Source organism: Oncorhynchus mykiss, chromosome Y, assembly GCF_013265735.2.
Source record: "Oncorhynchus mykiss isolate Arlee chromosome Y, USDA_OmykA_1.1, whole genome shotgun sequence".
In the NCBI taxonomy this organism is placed as follows: Eukaryota; Metazoa; Chordata; class Actinopteri; order Salmoniformes; family Salmonidae; genus Oncorhynchus; species Oncorhynchus mykiss.
In genome coordinates, this window is record NC_048593.1 from 38,626,106 (window position 1) to 38,640,354 (window position 14,249).

Consider the following 14,249-nt stretch of genomic DNA (forward strand, 5'->3'; position numbering starts at 1 on the left):
CATAACAGGAAAGGGAATAGGCAAAAGGCGTCGTTAGTGAGGCAGGCAAAAACTATCATACACAGGGAGGAATAGACTACAGGAAAAACAGAGCTCTGAATAGAAGTGTGTCACAAAACAAACAATACCTCACAATGATGGGGGTGCAAAGAGCTGAACTAAATAGTGTGTGATGAATGACATGCAGGTGTGTGAACAGGAAAGTGGTCTGGAAAGGTAGCTGCGTTCAGGGGATCTACGTGTTTGAGAGTGTGAGTTGGAAGCAGACGTTACAATTGCAGGAATACGCTACTTTTATGCTTCATTCTACAGCTAGAGGACTCCTGATATCTCCACGAGTGATAAGTATAACTTTTGTCTTTATCTAATCTCACTGCAACCCCCTTCCAGGTCTCTGATCACTAATTTGTTTCCTTTTCTGTCTCCCTTTCCTCCATCCCTAGCCACTCAGCCCCTACCCAGATGGCCATGATCCTTTGCAATCTTTGCTCTCTCTCTCACACGACTTTCTCCTCTTCTATCCTATCATCTCTCCATGCTGCTAAATCCTCTGCCCTCCTGTTCCTGATTCTGTCTCTTTGACCCTACTCTCCTCCCTTTCCTCATCCTATGACTCACACCGTCCCCTTTCTTTCCTCCCGTCGGCTCGGCCCTCCCCTCCTGCTCCATGGCCGAGTGACTCATTGCGAGCTTACAGAACTGGGCTGCTGAGGGCAGCTGAGAAACTTCCGGAGGACCTCTCATCTTTTCACTCCTTCCTCTCTACCTTCTCTTCCTCTGTATTCACTGCTAAAGCCACTTTCTATCACTCTAAATTTCAAGCTTCTGCCTCTAAACCGAGTAAACTCTTTTCCACTTTCTCAAGCTTTCCTTAATCCTACACCCCATCACCCTCCCTCCTTCCTCTCTGCGGATGACTTTGTCAACCACTTTGAAAAATAAGTTTGAAGACATCCGCTCCTTATTCACTCAGCCTATTGAGTACACTGGTCTCAGTCACACAGGACTTCCCTACGCCTTGACCTCTTTCTCTTTTCTCTCTCCAGATAAAATCCTGCGATTAGTAAGATCTGGCCGTCTGACAAGCTGCCCACTAGACCCCATCCCAAATCAAATCAAATGGTGTTGGTCACATACACATGGTTAGCAGATGTTATTGACAGTGTAGCGAAATGCTTGTGCTTCTAGCTCAGACAGTGCAGCAAAATCTAACATGTAATCTAACAATTCCACAACAACTACCTAATACACACAAATCTAAGTAAGGAATGGAATAAGAATATATATATAAATATAAATATACGGATGAGCAATGACAGAGCGGCATAGGCAATATGCAATAGATGGAATAAAATACAATATCTTTTCAATCTTCTCCAGACCATCTCTGGAGACCATCTGAGATTCCTCACTTCCCTCATCAACTCATCCCTGACCACTGGCTGCATCCCCTCAGACTTCAAAATGGCCAGAGTCACTCTCCTCCTCAAGAAACCAACACTTGACTCATCTGAAGTCAAACTACAGACCTGTATGCCTTCTTTCTTTTCTTTCCAAAACACTTGAGCATTCTGTCTCTGATCAACTCTCTCGGTATCTCTCTCAGAACAATCTTCTTGGCCCTAACCATTTCAAGACGGCTTCAAGACGGGTCACTTAACCTAGACTGCTCTTCTCTGTGTCATAGAAGCTCTCCGCACTGCAAAAGCAGAATCTCTCTCCTCTGTTCTCATCCAAGATCTATCCACTGATGCAGTGAACAATCAGATCCTCCTCTACACCCTCTCAGGGCTGGGAGTCTCAGGCTCTTCACATTCTTGGATTGCATCCTACCTGGCAGTCCGCTCCTACCAGGTGACGTGGTAGCTCCATCATATCCTCACATGGTCTCTCATATCATTGCTATGCGGATGACACTCAACTACTTTTCTCCTTCCCTCCTTCAGACACCTAGGTGGCGACACGCCCGCCTGGCAGATATCTCAACTTGGATGTCGGCCCATCACCTCAAGCTCAACCTCGACAAGAGGTTGCTTTTAAAAGCATCTGAAACCCTACCTCTTCACAGAGTATCTTAAATAATCCCCCTCCTCACCTCAATCCCCCCCCCTCCCTTTCCTGACTCAACACTTGACCCCCTCGCCCTTTCTATCTCTGACTAGCTACTTTATTGAGGAAAAGTGTACTTACTATGCCTGTGATATGTGGTTGTCCCACCTAGCTATGTATCTTAAGATAAATACACTAAGTCGCTCTGGATAAGAGGGTCTGCTAAATGACACAAACGTAATTTAGTAGTGTAATATACCATGCAGTGTCTTTGGAAAGTATTCAGACCCCTTTACTTTTTCCAAATGTTGTTAGGTTACAGCCTTATTCTAAAATGTATTAAATGGGTGTTCATTTCTCATCAATCTACACAAAATACCCAATGATGACAAAGCACAAACAGGTTTCAGACATTTTTGCTAACTTATAAAAAAATGAAAAACTGACATTTTACATTTACATAAGTATTCAGACCCTTCATTCAGTACTTTGTTGAAGCACCTTTGGCAGTGATTACAGCCTCGAGTCTTCTTGGGTACGCTACAAGCTTGGCACACATGTATTTGGGGAGTTTCTCCCATTCTTCTCTGCAGATCCTCTCAGGCTCTGTCAGGTTGGATGGCTCACAACACTGTACAGCTATTTTCAGGTCTCTCCAGAGATGTTCGATTGGGTTCAAGCATGCTCTGGCTTGGCCACTCAAGGACATGCAGAGACTTGACCCGAAACCCCTTCTGCGTTGTCTTGGCTGTGTGCTTTGGGTCATTGTCCTGTTGAAAGGTGAACCTTCGCCCCAGTCTTCATCAAGGATCTCTCTGTACTTTGCTCAGTTCATTTTTGCCTCGATCCTGACTAGTCTCTCAGTCCCTGCCGAAGAAAAACATCCCCACAGCATGATTCTGCCACCATCGTGTTTCACCGGAGGGATAGTGCCAGGTTTCCTCCAGACGTTACGCTTGAAATTCAGGCCAAAGAGTTCAATCTTGGTTTCATCTGACCAGAGTTTCTCGTGGTCTGAGAGTCTTTAAGTGCCTTTTGGCAAACTCCAAGTGGACTGTCATGTGTATTTTACTAAGGAGTGGCTCCCATCTGGCCACTCTAACATGAAGGCTTGATTGGTGGAGTGCTGCAGAGATGGTTGTCCTTCTGGAAGGTTCTCCAATCTCCACAGAGGAACTCTGGATCTCTGTCAGAGTGACCATCGAGTTCTTGGTCACCTCCCAAACCAAGGCCCTTCTCCCTCAATTACGCAGTTTGTCCGGGTGGCCAGCTCTAGGAAGAATGATGGAGGCCACTGTGTTCTTGGGGTCCTTCAATGCTGTCTCAGAGACCTTATATAGACAGGTGTGTGTCTTTACAAATCATGTTACCACAGGTGGACTCCAATCAAGTTGTAGAAACATCTCGAGGATGATCAATGGAAACAAGATGCACCTGAGCTCAATTTCGGGTCTCATAGCAAAGGATCTGAATACTTATGTAAATAAGGTACTACTGTTTTTTATTTTTAATACTTTTGCAAAAATGTTTTTTTTTTAACTGTTTTCATTTTGTCATTATGTGTGTAGATTGCTGTGGATTTGTATTCATTAAATCAATTTTAAAATAAGTCTGTAGTGTAACAAAATGTGGAAAGAGTCAAGGGGTCTGAATACTTTCCGAATGCAGTGTACGTAGTCATATAACGAGTGTTCAAATATTGTGGTATTAGTACAGTTACTTTATCAAGTAAGGCATCCGTTGCATTCAGATTTATATCTCTACCGGTGTGTTACAGTTATAAATCCTTGTCTCCTGCTAACAGAATTCATGCTGTAACTGCCTAAGCGTCAGACATTAAATGTTAACTAATTGCCTTTGAACTAATTGCCAGTTTCATTTTTGTGCTCGACCTCCATTCACATTTATCACTGTCAATCGTAAACGATAGGTGGATTCTTCAAGTTTTACCAGTGAAACGTCCGTCATTGAAGTGTTAACTAACTGCCTGTTCCACTCCCCTTTGTTTCTTTACCTCTACTTTACTACTTTATCAGTGAAACGTCCGTGCAGAATCTCCATGTCAACCATTTGATCTCAATCAGTTTCAAGAGAATATAAATGTTTTTGAAATAGTCTATGTAACTAACAGTGGTGATGTGAATTATGTAAGCTTAGAGTGAGCGAATTTTAGAGCAAATGGTGTTAACAAACTGTAGCCTACGTGGGTTTTTTTTTAATCTACCCAGCAAGTCTACCCAGAACCATCCCACTGGGAACCCTACATCATTTCAATGTGGATGATTGGGTAATATTTGGCTGAGATGTTGATCAATGAGATTTAAACCTTTATTCACCCAACAAAACAGGCAGAGTTGAATTTAAAAAGCTCAACAATGTTCAAATGGGAATACAATGTCAGATATTTTGTATTTATACAACTTAGGGCTCTATTCATTATGTAAAAGCTTTCCCAACACTGTAGTCTCTCGTGAACATGCTCTCTTTGATTACTTCAGAAGACAATAATAGTTAGGGAAAGGGAATACCTGGTTATTTGCAAAACTGAATGCATTCAACTGAAATGTGTCTTCTGCATTTAACCCAACCCCTCTGAATCAGAGAGGTGCAGGGGGGGGGGGGGGGCTGACTTAACCGACATCCACGTCATCAGCACCCGGGAGCAGTTGTTGTTGGGGGTTAACTGCCGGCAGCACCGGAGTAACGGACAGCTCTGGCAGCTCCTGACTGACAGGCGGCTTTGGCAGCTCCTGACTGACCGGCGGCTCTGGCAGCTCCTGACTGACAGGCGGCTTTGGCAGCTCCTGACTGACGGGCAGTTCTGGCAGCTCCTGACTGACAGGCGGCTTTGTCAGCTCCTGACTGACCGGCGGCTCTGGCAGCTCCTGACAGACGGGAGACTCTGGCAGCTCAGGACAGACGGGCGACTCTGGCAGCTCAGGACAGACGGGAGACTCTGGCAGCTCAGGACAGACAGGAGACTCTGGCAGCTCAGGACAGACAGGAGACTCTGGCAGCTCAGGACAGACGGGCGACTCTGGCAGCTCAGGACAGATGGGAGACTCTGGCATCTCAGGACAGATGGGCGACTCTGGCAGCGGTGAGCAGGCGCCTGTAGGGAGGAGACGGAGAGACAGCCTGGTGCGGGGGGCTGCCACCGGAGGCCTGGTGCGTGGAGGAGGCACCGAATAGACCGGACCGTGGAGGCGCACTGGAGGTCTCGAGCACCGAGCCTGCACAACCCTACCTGGCTGGATACTCCCCGTAGCCAGGCCAGTGCGGCGAGGTGGAATAGCCCGCACTGGGCTGTGCTGGCGAACCGGGGACACCATGCGTAGGGCTGGTGCCATGTACCCCGGCCCAAGGAGACGCACTGGAGACCAGATGCGCTGAGCCGGCTTCATGGCACCTGGCTCGATGCCCACTCTAGCACGGCCGATACGAGGCGCTGCGATGTAACGCACCGGGCTATGCCTGCGCACCGTGGACACCGTGCGCCTCACGGCATAACACGGTGCCTGCCCGGTCCACCTCTCTCCACGGTAAGCACGGGGAGTTGGCTCAGATCTCCTACCTGACTTAGCCACACCCCCCATGTGCCTTCCCCCAATACATTTTTTGGGCTGCCTCTCGTCCCAGCCGCGCTGCCATGCTGCCTCTTCATACCACCGCCGCTCAGCTTTCGCAGCCTCCAGCTCAGCCTTGGGGCGGCGATATTCCCCAGCCTGTGCCCAGGGTCCCTTGCCGTCCAGAATCTCTTCCCATGTCCATGAGTCCCGAGATTTCTGTTGCTGCCCGATACCACGCTGCTTGGTCCTTTGGTGGTGGGTGATTCTGTAACGTGCGTCGTCCTCGTCTGAGGAGTATGAAGGATCAGAGGACCAATGCGCAGCGTGGTACGTGTTCATGATGAATTTATTAAACACAGAACACTAAAACCAAAATAACAAAGAGAATGACACGAAACAAAACAGTCCTGTCTGATGACATACACAAAGTCAGAAAACAATCACCCACGAAACACAGGTGGGAAAAGGCTACCTAAGTATGATTCTCAATCAGAGACAACTAATGACACCTGCCTCTGATTGAGAACCATACCAGGCCAAACGCAAAACACAACATAGAAAAACGAACATAGACAACCCACCCCAACTCACGCCCTGACCAACCAAAAACAAAGACATAAGAAAAGAACTAAGGTCAGAACGTGACACTTAGCTTGTGTCCCATGCCCAATTAAGATTTCCCACGGGACTATGCAAGGCAAGGGCGTCCTCTTCCCCGAGCCAGCCCTACAGCTGACCTCATACCTCATATGCCCTCCTCAAGTTGGAGGGATCGAAGGGAGATTGGTCGGAATTGACTGATGTCTGTCGCATCGTTCTCTTTCGGGATTAGCACACCACCAGCCCTTCGCCATGCCTTTGGTATTATTTCCTTCTGCCACACTATCCTCATGAGCCTCCAAAGAAAGCGTAGAACATCCGGGGCGTTCTTGTAGAGCTTGTATGGTACTCCATTAGGCCCAGGAGCTGAGGCCGCTCTTGCTCGTCGGACAACGTTCTCTACTTCCTTTCATTTTGGAGGGTCAGTGTCCAGATTGAATTCTGGTGGTTGAATAGGTGGGATGTCATGTGGGATGATTATCTGCTCATGCCTTTTCGTGTCCTGGTGGACCTTTTCCTGATGTTCTTCCAGTTCAGGCTTTGGAGTTTTTAGGATTCCGCACTTTTCCTTTGCGAAGTTCTTGAGTGTTCCTTCTACGAAGTTTCCTTAAGTTTTCCGCTCTTCACAAGGTTGCCAGCCGACATTTGATGTCTGCTTGGAGTAGCATGAGACCTTCTCTCTCTGCATCAGAGGCCTTCTTCCACTGCTTTCTCAGCTGCCTTCTCTCTCTGACAAGTATCTCGATCTCTTGCTGCCTCCTAGATTTGGTTGGCGCGGGTGGTGTCTTGCCACTTCTCCTTTCATTTACTCCAAAGCGCTCTTCTCCGTAGTGGTAGATAATGTCTCCCATCCTTTCAAGCTTTTTCTCTGCTGTTCCTACCTTCCAAGATTTTCGTCAGGTCGTTGTTGATTGTTTCCCACTCTCTCTTTTCAACAGCTTTTGGGCCACTTCACACTCGGTCTGTGCCCTTTGATCTTTTCCTCTTTTAGAGGTCTCTGTGGTTGGGTGAGTTTATCCACCGGCTTTTCTGTGCTTGTGTTATCCTCCTCCGTTACAGGGGTGCTGATGCTCTGAGAACTCAGCGTCCCGTTGCTGTGTTTCATTCAACTGATTTGACTGGCTGCTTCGTAAGAAGTACTGGTCAACGCGAGGTCCCTGTCTCTGCTCTCCCAAGCACCTTTTCCTCCCTTGATGGATCCTTAACCCCCTTGCCGATGTTACTCTCTCCCAACCACAGCTGCACACCTGAAGTGTGTGTCCTGCTGCTGTTATGGTTGTCTCATGTGCTGTGTTCCTACTGGTAGTCATTTCCGTTCCTGGGTCCGTAGCCGTGTGATCAGTCGTTGAGCCATCTTGAGCTGGGGCAGCTCTCGCAGGCTCTAGGGGTATGTTCCTTTGTTGACTTTCAGTAGCACTTAGCGGGTGTCTCCAACATACTGAAGCAGCGTTGGAGACTGCCAACATGGGTAGCTAGCCCATGACAGCCCCAGTGGGGTCTATTCCCTCCGGTCAGCTGTCTCTCCAAGCTGTCGCACAGACTTTCCTATGTTGTCAGCTGTCCTTTCACAGCAGTCACTGGACTGGTCCAGATGATCAGAATCATAAAACACGGGACGAGATGTTAAAAACTGTCCATTGTGCCAATAGATGGTATGCACCCACATGAGATTTGCCGTGATGTTGACAGAGTGGCATGGGAGGTTTATTTCTGAGACTGGGTTAAGATGTCAATTTTGGGACACATCCCAAAAATGACACGCCGGTGTCCTCCATGTCGGGCAGGAAATCAAAACATTGTTCAAGATTCTGTGGCAAAACCAGCTTTGTCAAGCAACAAAGTGCTCGCTCTTTTTGATTTAATTATAATTATCTATGTCTTAAAATCAATACATCATTTTTTATTCCAGTTTTGATGTAAACCTTTCTCATAACATTTCTTTCATAGATTATGAATTTAAGAGTGTGAATGTAAATAATTCAAATAATATGTCATTATTAATGTTTTGTTTTATTTTACTTTCAGCTAATGTTCAGAGCTGTTTTGAGGGGGTGGACAAGGCCTCATTAAGGGCTACCATGGCCTACAAGCTAAAGGACGTCGTCACCCAAATCAAGCCAAAAGCAGAATAAAATTAATTTTAAGCATTTATTAATATAAATACTTTTTTTTTGGTCAAAATTAAGTCATTTTTATGCTAGATTATCTTTTCTAATCTAATGTCAATGTTAAATAAATCCCATGAAATACCCACAGAAATTAAATGAATAACCAATTAACATCCAATGGGAATATGGGATAATCCTATGAATGGTTTTCTTGTTAACAGTTTAATCAATCAAAAAAATCAAATTTATTTTATATAGCCCTTCGTACATCAGCTGATATCTCAAAGTGCTGTACAGAAACCCAGCCTAAAACCCCAAACAGCAAGCAATGCAGGTGAAGAAGCACGGTGGCTAGGAAAAACTCCCTAGAAAGGCCAAAACCTAGGAAGAAACCTAGAGAGGAACCAGGCTATGTGGGGTGGCCAGTCCTCTTCTGGCTGTGCCGGGTGGAGATTATAACAAAACATGGTCAAGATGTTCAAATGTTCATAAATGACCAGCATGGTCGAATAATAATAAGGCAGAATAGTTGAAACTGGAGCAGCAGCTCAGTCAGGTGGACTGGGGACAGCAAGGAGTCATCATGTCAGGTATTCCTGGGGCATGGTCCTAGGGCTCAGGTCCTCCGAGAGAGAGAAAGAAAGAGAGAATTAGAGAGAGCATATGTGGGATGGCCAGTCCTCTTCTGGCTGTGCCGGGTGGAGATTATAACAGAACATGGCCAAGATGTTCAAATGTTCATAAATGATCAGCATGGTCGAATAATAATAAGGCAGAACAGTTGAAACTGGAGCAGCAGCACAGCCAGGTGGACTGGGGACAGCAAGGAGTCATCATGTCAGGTAGTCCTGGGGCATGGTCCTAGGGCTCAGGTCCTCCGAGAGAGAGAAAGAGAGAAGGAGAGAATTAGAGAACGCACACTTAGATTCACACAGGACACCGAATAGGACAGGAGAAGTACTCCAGATATAACAAACTGACCCTAGCCCCCCGACACATAAACTACTGCAGCATAAATACTGGAGGCTGAGACAGGAGGGGTCAGGAGACACTGTGGCCCACTCCGAGGACACCCCCGGACAGGGCCAAACAGGAAGGATATAACCCCACCCACTTTGCCAAAGCACAGCCCCCACACCACTAGAGGGATATCTTCAACCACCAACATACCATCCTGAGACAAGGCTGAGTATAGCCCACAAAGACCTCCGCCACGGCACAACTTAAGGGGGGGGGGGGGGGGGGGGGGGGGGCGCCAACCCAGACAGGATGACCACATCAGTGACTCAACCCACTCAGGTGACGCACCCCCTCCAGGGACGGCATGAGAGAGCCCCAGTAAAGCCAGTGACTCAGCCCCTGTAATAGGGTTAGAGGCAGAGAATCCCAGTGGAAAGAGGGGAACCGGCCAGGCAGAGACAGCAAGGGTGGTTCGTTGCTCCAGAGCCTTTCCGTTCACCCTCCCACTCCTGGGCCAGACTACACTCAATCATATGACCCACTGAAGAGATGAGTCTTCAGTAGAGACTTAAAGGTTGAGACCGAGTTTGCGTCTCTGACATGGGTAGGCAGACCGTTCCATAAAAATGGAGCTCTATAGGAGAAAGCCCTGCCTCCAGCTGTTTGCTTAAAAATTCTAGGGACAATTAGGAGGCCTGCGTCTTGTGACCGTAGCGTACGTGTAGGTATGTACGGCAGGACCAAATCAGAGAGATAGATAGGAGCAAGCCCATGTAATGCTTTGTAGGTTAGCAGTAAAACCTTGAAATCAGCCCTTGCTTTGACAGGAAGCCAGTGTAGAGAGGCTAGCACTGGAGTAATATGATCAAATTTTTTGGTTCTAGTCAGGATTCTAGCAGCCGTATTTAGCACTAACTGAAGTTTATTTAGTGCTTTATCCGGGTAGCCGGAAAGTAGAGCATTGCAGTAGTCTAACCTGGAAGTGACAAAAGCATGGATTAATTTTTCTGCATCATTTTTGGACAGAAAGTTCCTGATTTTTGCAATGTTACGTAGATGGAAAAAAGCTGTCCTTGAAATGGTCTTGATATGTTCTTCAAAAGAGAGATCAGGGTCCAGAGTAACGCCGAGGTCCTTCACAGTTTTATTTGAGACGACTGTACAACCATTAAGATTAATTGTCAGATTCAACAGAAGATCTCTTTGTTTCTTGGGACCTAGAACAAGCATCTCTGTTTTGTCCGAGTTTAAAAGTAGAAAGTTTGCAGCCATCCACTTCCTTATGTCTGAAACACATTCTTCTAGCAAGGGCAATTTTGGGGCTTCACCATGTTTAATTGAAATGTACAGCTGTGTGTCATCCGCATAGCAGTGAAAGTTAACATTATGTTTTCGAATAACATCCCCAAGAGGTAAAATATATAGTGAAAACAATAGTGGTCCTAAAACGGAACCTTGAGGAACACCGAAATTTACAGTTGATTTGTCAGAGGACAGACCATTCACAGAGACAAACTGATATCTTTCCGACAGATAAGATCTAAACCAGGCCAGAACTTGTCCGTGTAGACCAATTTGGGTTTCCAATCTCTCCAAAAGAATGTGGTGATCGATGGTATCAAAAGCAGCACTAAGGTCTAGGAGCACGAGGACAGATGCAGAGCCTCGGTCCGATGCCATTAAAATGTCATTTACCACCTTCACAAGTGCCGTCTCAGTGCTATGATGGGGTCTAAAACCAGACTGAAGCATTTCGTATACATTGTTTGTCTTCAGGAAGGCAGTGAGTTGTTGCGCAACAGCCTTTTCTAAAATTTTTGAGAGGAATGGAAGATTCGATATAGGCCGATAGTTTTTTATATTTTCTGGGTCAAGGTTTGGCTTTTTCAAGAGAGGCTTTATTACTGCCACTTTTAGTGAGTTTGGTACACATCCGGTGGATAGAGAGCCGTTTATTATGTTCAACATAGGAGGGCCAAGCACAGGAAGCAGCTCTTTCAGTAGTTTAGTTGGAATAGGGTCCAGTATGCAGCTTGAAGGTTTAGAGGCCATGATTATTTTCATCATTGTGTCAAGAGATATAGTACTAAAACACTTGAGTGTCTCTCTTGATCCTAGGTCCTGGCAGAGTTGTGCAGACTCAGGACAACTGAGCTTTGAAGGAATACGCAGATTTAAGGAAGAGTCCGTAATTTGCTTTCTAATAATCATAATCTTTTCCTCAAAGAAGTTCATGAATTTATCACTGCTAAAGTGAAAGTCATCCTCTCTTGGGGAATGCTGCTTTTTAGTTAGCTTTGCGACAGTATCAAAAAGGAATTTTGGATTGTTCTTATTTTCCTCAATTAAGTTAGAAAAATAGGATGATCGAGCAGCAGTAAGGGCTCTTCGGTACTGCACAGTACTGTCTTTCCAAGCTAGTCGGAAGACTTCCAGTTTGGTGTGGCGCCATTTCCGTTCCAATTTTCTGGAAGCTTGCTTCAGAGCTCGGGTATTTTCTGTGTACCAGGGAGCTAGTTTCTTATGAGAAATGTTTTTAGTTTTTAGGGGTGCAACTGCATCTAGGGTATTGCGCAAGGTTAAGTTGAGTTCCTCAGTTAGGTGGTTAACTGATTTTTGTCCTCTGGCGTCCTTGGGTAGGCAGAAGGAGTCTGGAAGGACATCAAGGAATCTTTGTGTTGTCTGTGAATTTATAGCACGACTTTTGATGATCCTTGGTTGGGGTCTGAGCAGATTATTTGTTGCAATTGCAAACGTAATAAAATGGTGGTCCGATAGTCCAGGATTATGAGGAAAAACATTAAGATCCACAACATTTATTCCATGGGACAAAACTAGGTCCAGCGTATGACTGTGACAGTGAGTGGGTCCAGAGACATGTTGGACAAAACCCACTGAGTCGATGATGGCTCCGAAAGCCTTTTGGAGTGGGTCTGTGGACTTTTCCATGTGAATATTAAAGTCACCAAAGATTAGAATATTATCCGCTATGACTACAAGGTCCGATAGGAATTCAGGGAACTCAGTGAGGAACGCTGTATATGGCCCAGGAGGCCTGTAAACAGTAGCTATAAAAAGTGATTGAGTAGGCTGCATAGATTTCATGACTAGAAGCTCAAAAGACGAAAACGTCATTTTTTTTTTTGTAAATTGAAATTTGCTATCGTAAATGTTAGCAACACCTCCGCCTTTGCGGGATGCACGGGGGATATGGTCACTAGTGTAGCCAGGAGGTGAGGCCTCATTTAACACAGTAAATTCATCAGGCTTAAGCCATGTTTCAGTCAGGCCAATCACATCAAGATTATGATCAGTGATTAGTTCATTGACTATAATTGCCTTTGAAGTAAGGGATCTAACATTAAGTAGCCCTATTTTGAGATGTGAGGTATCATGATCTCTTTCAATAATGACAGGAATGGAGGTGGTCTTTATCCTAGTGAGATTGCTAAGGCGAACACCGCCATGTTTAGTTTTGCCCAACCTAGGTCGAGGCACAGACACGGTCTCAATGGTGATAGCTGAGCTGACTACACTGACTGTGCTAGTGGCAGACTCCACTATGCTGGCAGGCTGGCTAACAGCCTGCTGCCTGGCCTGCACCCTATTTCATTGTGGAGCTAGAGGAGTTAGAGCCCTGTCTATGTTGGTAGATAAAATGAGAGCACCCCTCCAGCTAGGATGGAGTCCGTCACTCCTCAGCAGGTCAGGCTTGGTCCTGTTTGTGGGTGAGTCCCAGAAAGAGGGCCAATTATCTACAAATTCTATCTTTTGGGAGGGGCAGAAAACAGTTTTCAACCAGCGATTGAGTTGTGAGACTCTGCTGTAGAGCTCATCACTCCCCCTAACTGGGAGGGGGCCAGAGACAATTACTCGATGCCGACACATCTTTCTAGCTGATTTACACGCAGAAGCTATGTTGCGCTTGGTGATCTCTGACTGTTTCATCCTAACATCGTTGGTGCCGACGTGGATAACAATATCTCTATACTCTCTACACTCGCCAGTTTTAGCTTTAGCCAGCACCATCTTCAGATTAGCCTTAACGTCGGTAGCCCTGCCCCCCGGTAAACAGTGTATGATCGCTGGATGATTCTCAAGTCTAATACTGCGGGTAATGGAGTCGCTAATGACTAGAGTTTTCAATTTGTCAGAGCTAATGGTGGGAAGCTTCGGCGTCTCAGACCCCGTAACGGGAGGAGTAGAGACCAGAGAAGACTCGGCCTCTGACTCCGACCCGCTGCTTAATGGGGAAAACCGGTTGAAAGTTTCTGTCGGCTGAATGAGCGACACCGGTTGAGCGTTCCTACAGCATTTCCTTCCAGAAACCGTGAGAAAGTTGTCCGGCTGCGGGGACTGTGCCAGGGGATTTATACTACTATCTATACTTACTGGTGGCACAGACGCTGTTTCAGCCTTTCCTACACTGAAATTACCCTTGCCTAGCGATTGCGTCTGAAGCTGGGCTTGTAGCACAGCTATCCTCGCCGTAAGGCGAGTACAGCGACTGCAATTAGAAGGCATCATGTTAATGTTACTACTTAGCTTCGGCTGTTGGAGGTCCTGACGAACCGTGTCCAGATAAAGCGGCCGGAGTGAAAAAGTTGAGTAGGAAAAAACAAAAATATAAACGGTAATTAAAAAGTAAAAACCGTAAATTTGTCAGGTAGCAAAACAGGTTGGCAACAAAACACACAGCAACTCAAAAACAAGTCTGCAAGTCGTGACCGGAAATGACGTTTAACAGTTAACAGTTGACACTATGCATTGGGGAAGGTAGCGTTCTTCTGGCATCCGCCAAACCCAGATTCGTCCGTCGGACTGCCAGTTGGTGAAGCATGGTTCATAACTCCAGAAAACGTGTTTCCACTGCTCCAATCGTCCAATCGCTGTGAGCTTTACACCATTCAAGCTGGAGATGCTCCTATATGTTTCCACTTCACAATAACAGCACTTACAGTTC